Here is a 7843-nt window from a genome sequence, read left to right as displayed (position 1 = left end):
GGCAATAAAAACTAAACGAGCAGCGATAGAAATACACCGTTTGTTGCAATATGCTTGGGACAACTGTACATTTTCAGGCAGACAAACTTTCGAAGTTACAGTTGTTACAATTTTCAACAACAGATGGCGCTGCGGTCTGGGAAACTCTATAGTACGATATTTTCCACATATCCACCATGCGTAGCAATAATATGGCGTAGTCTCTGAATGAAATTACCCGAAACCTTTGACAACGTGTCTGGCGGAATGGCTTCACATGCAGATGAGATGTACTGCTTCAGCTGTTCAATTGTTTCTGGATTCTGGCGGTACACCTGGTCTTTCAAGTGTCCCCACAGAAAGAAGTCACAGGGGTTCATGTCTGGCGAATAGGGAGGCCAATCCACGCCGCCTCCTGTATGTTTCGGATAGCCCAAAGCAATCACACGATCATCGAAATATTCATTCAGGAAATTAAAGACGTCGGTCGTGCGATGTGGCCGGGCACCATCTTGCATAAAGCACGAGGTGTTCACAGTGTCGTCTAAGGCAGTTTGTACCGCCACAAATTCACGAAGAATGTCCAGATAGCGTGATGCAGTAATCATTTCGGATCTGAAAAATGGGCCAATGATTCCTTTGGAAGAAATGGCGGCCCAGACCAGTACTTTTTGAGGATGCAGGGACGATGGGACTGCAACATGGGGCTTTTCGGTTCCCCATATGCGCCAGTTCTGTTTATTGACAAAGCCGTCCAGGTAAAAATAAGCTTCGTCAGTAAACCAAATGCTGCCCACATGCGTATCGCCGTCATCAATCCTGTGCACTATATCGTTAGCGAATGTCTCTCGTGCAGCAATGGTAGCGGCGCTGAGGGGTTGCCGCATTTGAATTTTGTATGGATAGAGGTGTAAACTCTGGCGCATGAGACGGTACGTGGACGTTGGCGTCATTTGAACCGCAGCTGCAACACGGCGAACGGAAACCCGAGGCCGCTGTTGGATCACCTGCTGCACTAGCTGCGCGTTGCCCTCTGTGGTTGCCGTACGCGGTTGCCCTACCTTTCCAGCACGTTCATCCGTCACGTTCCCAGTCCGTTGAAATTTTTCAAACAGATTCTTTATTGTATCGCTTTTCGGTCCTTTGGTTACATTAAACCTCCGTTGAAAACTTCGTCTTGTTGCAACAACACTGTGTTATAGGTGGTGGAATTCCAACACCAGAAAAATCCTCTGTTCTAAGGAATAAACCATGTTTTCTACAGCACACTTGCACGTTGTGAACAGCACACGCTTACAGCAGAAAGACGACGTACAGAATGGCGCACCCACAGACTGCGTTGTCTTCTATATCTTTCACATCACTTGCAGCGCCATCTGTTGTTGAAAATTGTAACTACTGTAATTTCGAAAGTTTGTCTGCCTGAAAATGTACTGTTGTCCCAACCATATTGCAACAAACGGTGTATTTCTATCGCTGCTCGTTTAGTTTTTATTGCCGTTTCAAATATACCGGTCATTTTTGAAACACCCTGTAAGTATTGATGAATGACTTGCAGCCAGTAACACGGCATAACAGCAGTGGTCATATAAAGGTCCTAGCCAACAGGAACTGGAGACATATGTTGCATCTTGTCAATGACAATCGGTTTGGAATCCCTACAGGAACTGCTGCTATCACTGAATGCACATTCATCTCAATCAGTTTCTGAGTAAACATTGTGAAGGAAGCTGTATGTAGGAGTTGAATACCTCATGAAAGCCATTGTTCACTATTGGTAGAGCTGCATGTCACCACTGAGCCAAACAACACAGGATCTGGACAGTATCTGGCTGTAGGCATGGAATGTGATCCAACAAGTTGCAGTTTTGCCTCCTTTCAAATGATGCTAGGTGACAAGAGCAGCAACAGCTCAATGAGGTGTTTGTGATGAGGGTGTAGTTCATACCAGAGGGGGTCCTGTGATGTTGGGGGGTATTTTTCACACCATATTTGGGCCTAATGAGTCATGTTACTGTGAATATGAATCAGGATGTTTATTTAGACATACTCAGCAACCAAGAGTGGCCCTTCCTTCTAAGTCTTTGGGATAAATATATTTGTGGGTACCCCTGCCTTCCAAGAAAGCAACAGCTGTGTTCCCACATTCCTGGTTTGATGGAAACTCTAGCACCATCATACCTCAACTGGTCCACCAGATCTCCTGATCTTAATCCCAGTGAAAATGTGTGCAACTATTTGGAACAACGGGTGCAACATAGCAGTCAAAATTGCCAGTCTGGTAGCTTGATGGGATCTAATCAACAGTGAGTAGTTCAGCTTGGTATGGCACATCAAAGAAACTTGTGGAATCTGTTTCTTGCTGAATAGAAGCCATTATCAAAGCTAGACATGGTGTTACACGATACTACTCTATGTCTCCTGGGGATGACTTAACTTTTTGGCCTGTGTTCTAATATATGCACAAGGCTTTTTATAATGTGGAATAGAATATTTTCTTTACTGTTAGGTATTGTAGTATCATTTACAAGAACAGGAGGGTAATGCATTACGTTTTGCAGAGCAGACCGATGTAGACAGCACTGCCAGAATGACTAAAGAAGCCAAAATCGGAATATATGTAAGACAAGGTTGCTCATTGTTACCACAGATAGCTGTAATATACACATAAACAAAATGAAAACTAATGTATTTCTTGCATAACAGGTGGACATGCTGGGCAGCTAAATCTTAAATACACACAGAGACTCATGAAATTGTGAATGAATGTTGCTATGTCAATAGTAGAATAGTTTAAGAGGATCAGTGCAAGAAAGACATAATAGCAAGGATTCCACAAGGTAAAAGGGCTCTCTACAAAAAGAAACAGATCCAAGAAGATTATCCTTGAAACCAGGAGGAGATTTATGGAAAACTGTGTGTGGAACACAGCTCTACGCTGATGAGCCAAAATATTATGACCACCTACTTAATAGCCATCTTTGTAACACAATACAACATCAGTTCTGCCTATCATGTATTCTTCGATTAGTTGGTAGATTTGTGGAGCTATGTGGCACCAGGTGTCTGCACACAAGTCATTTAATTCCTGTGAATAATTGGCCACTGATTTGTGTGCACAACGATGGCACTCTATAGCGACACAGATGGGAACCCTCGGATTCACATCAGGCAAATTTGGTGGCCAAGACATTAGTGTGATTTCGTTAGACTGGCTTTGAGACATGGACAGTTATACTGCTAAAAGGTGACATCATCATCAGGGAAGACATCAAGTATGAAGGGAAACAGGTGGTTCACAGCTGACCTGGCGCCTTTGATTACTACCACAGGCCTCATGAGAATGTAGGAGAATGTCTATCATAGCATAATGCTGCTCCCACAGGCCTGCACCTGTGGCTTGGTAAATGTTTCAAGCAGCCATGATGGTGTTTGTGGAGATGACCATTGACCTCTAGTAGCAAAAACGTGACACATCCGACGAGCTGACAAATTTCCAGTGATACGTGGTCCAATCTCAATGATCCCAAGCCTGCTACAGTCATAACTGATGATGTCGTTGGGCCAATATGTGAACGTGCAAGGGTCATCTGCTGCAGAGCCCCTTGTTCTATAATAGGCACCGAATGGTGTGCTCCGAAACATGTGTGCGTCCACCAGCATTGTGCTCTTTCCCCAAAGGTGCCACAGATCACCATCTATCCTACTTTACTTAGCAGACAAGCCTCCAAACTCCACGTTCTGTGAAGAGTCGTGGATGTCCAACCACTTAGGGCCTAGTGGTAGTTCCGCTGCCCTTCTACTTTCTGTGGATGCTCATGACAGTAGCATGTGAACATTCAACAAGCTTCGCTCTTTTGGAGATAATAATAATGATAATGTGTCCTTTTGGAAAAGTTGATTAGCTCAGTGGATTTCTCCATTTACAGTGCATAACATTGCTAGGGTAATTCCTCATCCGTCTCTACTCATCTTACATACTCACATGCCTGAAATGCTACCAGGAGGCATTCCTTTGTATGAGACATGGACTAATACCTGCATCTGTATGGTTTGTGCACCCCCCCCCCCCCGCCCCCCTCCACACACACACACACACAGACACACACACACACACACACACACACACCATTACTGTACTGCATTAACCACTCTCCTCCCGACCATGATGTGGCCATGCTTCAGCGGCTATGCAATATGATTCAGTGTTGCTATGAAGTTGTTCACAGTGCACTCCTTGGATAAAATACTCTCGGTTAATTTCCACATCAAACTCAGATAAAATTCCAACTTTCGATTACTTCCTCGATTGTCGTCATCAGAAGTTTGGTGTTGTATCTGAGTCTGATGTGGCAAGTTAACTGAGATTTTTATTCATTGTTTGTTGTTTGTCTCAGTGATTGTGCGCTCTCTCTCTCTCTCTCTCTCTCTCTCTCTCTCTCTCTCTCTCTCAATTTTTTCTTCTTCAGTTTGATAAGCATCATTCTGTGATGCTGTGAGTTGGAAAGCATCTTTATAAAAAAAATATTTTATAAACTGGGACCTTTTATATTGAAAAAGATAAGTTGCAAAACTTTACCAGTTGGCAACTATATTGTTGTTCCTGTTACCTTTCAGTAGATGCAGGTTATTTAATCCCATGCTTCCCACCCTGTAATAATGAACAGAAGTCTCAGAAAATATCAATATTTCTTTTGGACATCAGACTCTTTTTCTCTGATATAAAACTAATCTGAGTTTCATGCCTATATGACTTGTAGTAGGTCCCTCAGTTCATTCATTTATTCAGTCATTCCTTCACACATTATTTCCATATATGTCCTCATGAATGAGAGCCTTCAGGGCTGTAGGACAAAGCCAATATGTACATTAAAAGACAGAAGCAATCACTACTGATTACTTCTTAAAGTGTACTAACAACATGCTGTGGCTAGTGGTAATCTACACACACAGATAATTATGGGAATAACATATAACATCCAGGTTACACAGTGAATTCTTGGTTATTTTACATATGTATATTATGAAAAGAACCTGATATGATACAAACAGCTTCTGAATGTAACAAAAAAAATTATGAAGTTAGAAGATTAAGTAATGAAAACAGCATTAGGATCTTTAATCTTAGGTTAAAAATGTAAATTTGGACAAGGAAGTCAACAGTTCTGTAGGTGTAAAGTTCATCATGTTCTTGTCTTTAATTATAAATATTGTTATGATTCTGTATTCCTCCTGAAGTGAGTTAAAACTGACAAAAAATTAGATGTATGCAAAATAAGCAGAATAAAAAACTCACTGGAAAACCTCCAAATGGTAGATAAACATGTAAAATAGAACACTGCTTTGAAACCATGAGTGAAGTGCCATAGGAAAATGATCCACGCCTCAGAAAGGGAACAACAGAATGAAATGTGGGAAGTTATAATCAGGCATGTAGGCAAACATAATAAAGCAAGTAATAAATTAACCACAAAGCACAGAAATGAAAGTGATGATCCACTTCTAATAACTAATACATTCAATGATGATTATATCAATGTAACTCAAAAACTGATATCAAGTAAATATAACCCAAACACAGAGGTGGAATTCCAATACCCAGAACACCTGGAGAAGTACCAAGGGCTATCTGTATACTAAAGAGTAAAATGATCGTTGGATTTGATAGTATCCCAGACAAAAATTATTAAATATAATACTGATGATATTGTCTCTCAACTTATTGCCATGAACAATGACTCCTTTGCATCAGGGGTGTTTCCCACTTGACTTAGGTTATGAACAATACCACCAGTTTACAAAAGTAGTGACAAGTTTGTCACTAGAAACTTCAAACCACCATCAGTATTATCTGCATTTTCAAAAATATTTGAAAGAATGCTGTGTGATAGATTACATGACTTCCTAAGAAAAGAAAAGCTCTTGTTAATGCACAAAACAGTTTCAGAAAATATAATTGAATGGAAACAGCTCTCTTCAACTTCCTAAAACTTGTTTTCAAAGCTATAGAAGATACCAACGCAAACTGTGTTTTGTTTTTGAATCTTTACAAAGCTTATGTTCTTATAAAATAAATCATGATCTATTACTTTTTAAGTTATATAATTATGGTGTCCTTTGTATTTCCTATGAGTGGTTTAAGTCATATTTCTCTAACAGGAAGTAAACAGTGGAAATTTTTCAGGAATGTAAAATATACTAATCTGAATGTAAAGAAGTTAATTATGGGGTGTTCCAGGGTTCATTATTGGATTGATTATTATTCTTGGTTTTTATTAACATTCTACAACAACAATTTTCAGCAGCAGATACTGCATTATTTGTAGATGATACAGCTTCTTTATGAAAGGAAAGAATGGGTACGAGTTGCAGCAGAACATTGACAAGACATAGAAATAGCAGAAACATTGTTTAAAGATAACTATGTAATTGATAATGATAAGAAAACTGTATTGCTAAACTTCAGCCCATCAAGAAATATAAATAAAACCAATATAAAAGTTGCATAAGGGAACAGCCAAATTCAGCAAAAGAATCATATAAGATTTTTTAGGACTAGGAGTAGATGAACACTTAACATGGGAAAAACTTTTAGAAATGCCTAACAAAAAGTTAAGCAAGTGTTGTTACACATTAAAAATGCTCGAAGATTGTTGCAATGCTGAAACTGTTAAGTGCTTATTACATCTATATGCATAGTCTACTAAATATGTAATACTATTCTTGGGAAATAATCACTTTTACTAAACAGTCATTTAAACTTTAGAAGAGAGCTGTAAGCTTAGTAAAAGACAAAGAATCAAGTAGAATATTTTTAAGGTATTAAAAATCATGACCCACCATCGACATTTATATCTAAGTATCTTTTTCATTAAAATTCATAAAGAGCTTTCAACTTTGAACAATGACATCCACAATTATGAAACAAGGAATAAGGATGACTTTCATAGGGAGAGTTACATAACCAAAACAATCTCTTCCATGTACTGTCAGATAAGATTAAAAGAATACCAGACTTTACATTTAAAATAGAAGTAATAGCTCTACTAAAGTTCACAGCTTTGATAGAGCATTTGGAATATTGGTCAGATCTGTCAGAAATTTATTTCAGGATAAAACTAAACTCCTTTTACTAGTGTATTCCTGTTTTGTTTTATTTTATTTTATTTCACACATCTAGTTCTGTAGAATCAAATTGAGGAGCAAATCTCCAAGGTCATGGAACATGTCAGTACATGAAATTACAAAACAAAAGTAACAACAGGTGAAATAAAATGTTTATGAACCCAAAAAAGACAAGCCATAAGTTTACGTAAATGCAGTCAACAATAAAACACAGGAATCAGGTTAATTTTTCAAGGACTTCCTCGACAGAATAGGAGCAATGACCCATGAGGAAACTCTTCAGTTTCAGTTTGAAAGAAAGCTAAGATTTTTGAATTGTTGGGGTAGCTTATTGAAAATGGATGCAGCAATATATTGCACACCTTTCTGCAGAAGAGTCAAGGAAGTACGATTCAAATGCAGATGAGATTTCTGCCTAGTATTAACTGAATGAAAGCTGCTAATTCTTGGTAATAATCTGATATTGTTAACAAGAATAGTGTGTTTACATTTTTCGGCATGCACTGCAGCTGTAGCGATTATAAGCTAAGTACTGACAAACTTATTTGTGCTCTGTAATACAGTTATTAAATTTAATAGATTTCGGTGGTGTTGCGTGCCGTTTGTGGTGAAATAACGACTTAATAAACTTTTGTAATCATTCGCTCACTGTGTTTTTTAGAGTTTTCAGTGTGTTGAAGTCGTTTAGTAAATTTTGTGCTTTAGTTTTCAACTGATGTTTATTATTCTTTCTAGTGAA

Source organism: Schistocerca piceifrons, chromosome 6, assembly GCF_021461385.2.
Source record: "Schistocerca piceifrons isolate TAMUIC-IGC-003096 chromosome 6, iqSchPice1.1, whole genome shotgun sequence".
NCBI classification, from domain to species: domain Eukaryota; kingdom Metazoa; phylum Arthropoda; class Insecta; order Orthoptera; family Acrididae; genus Schistocerca; species Schistocerca piceifrons.
The sequence above is the reverse complement of the archived record's forward strand: the minus strand, read 5'-3'. Positions refer to the sequence as shown.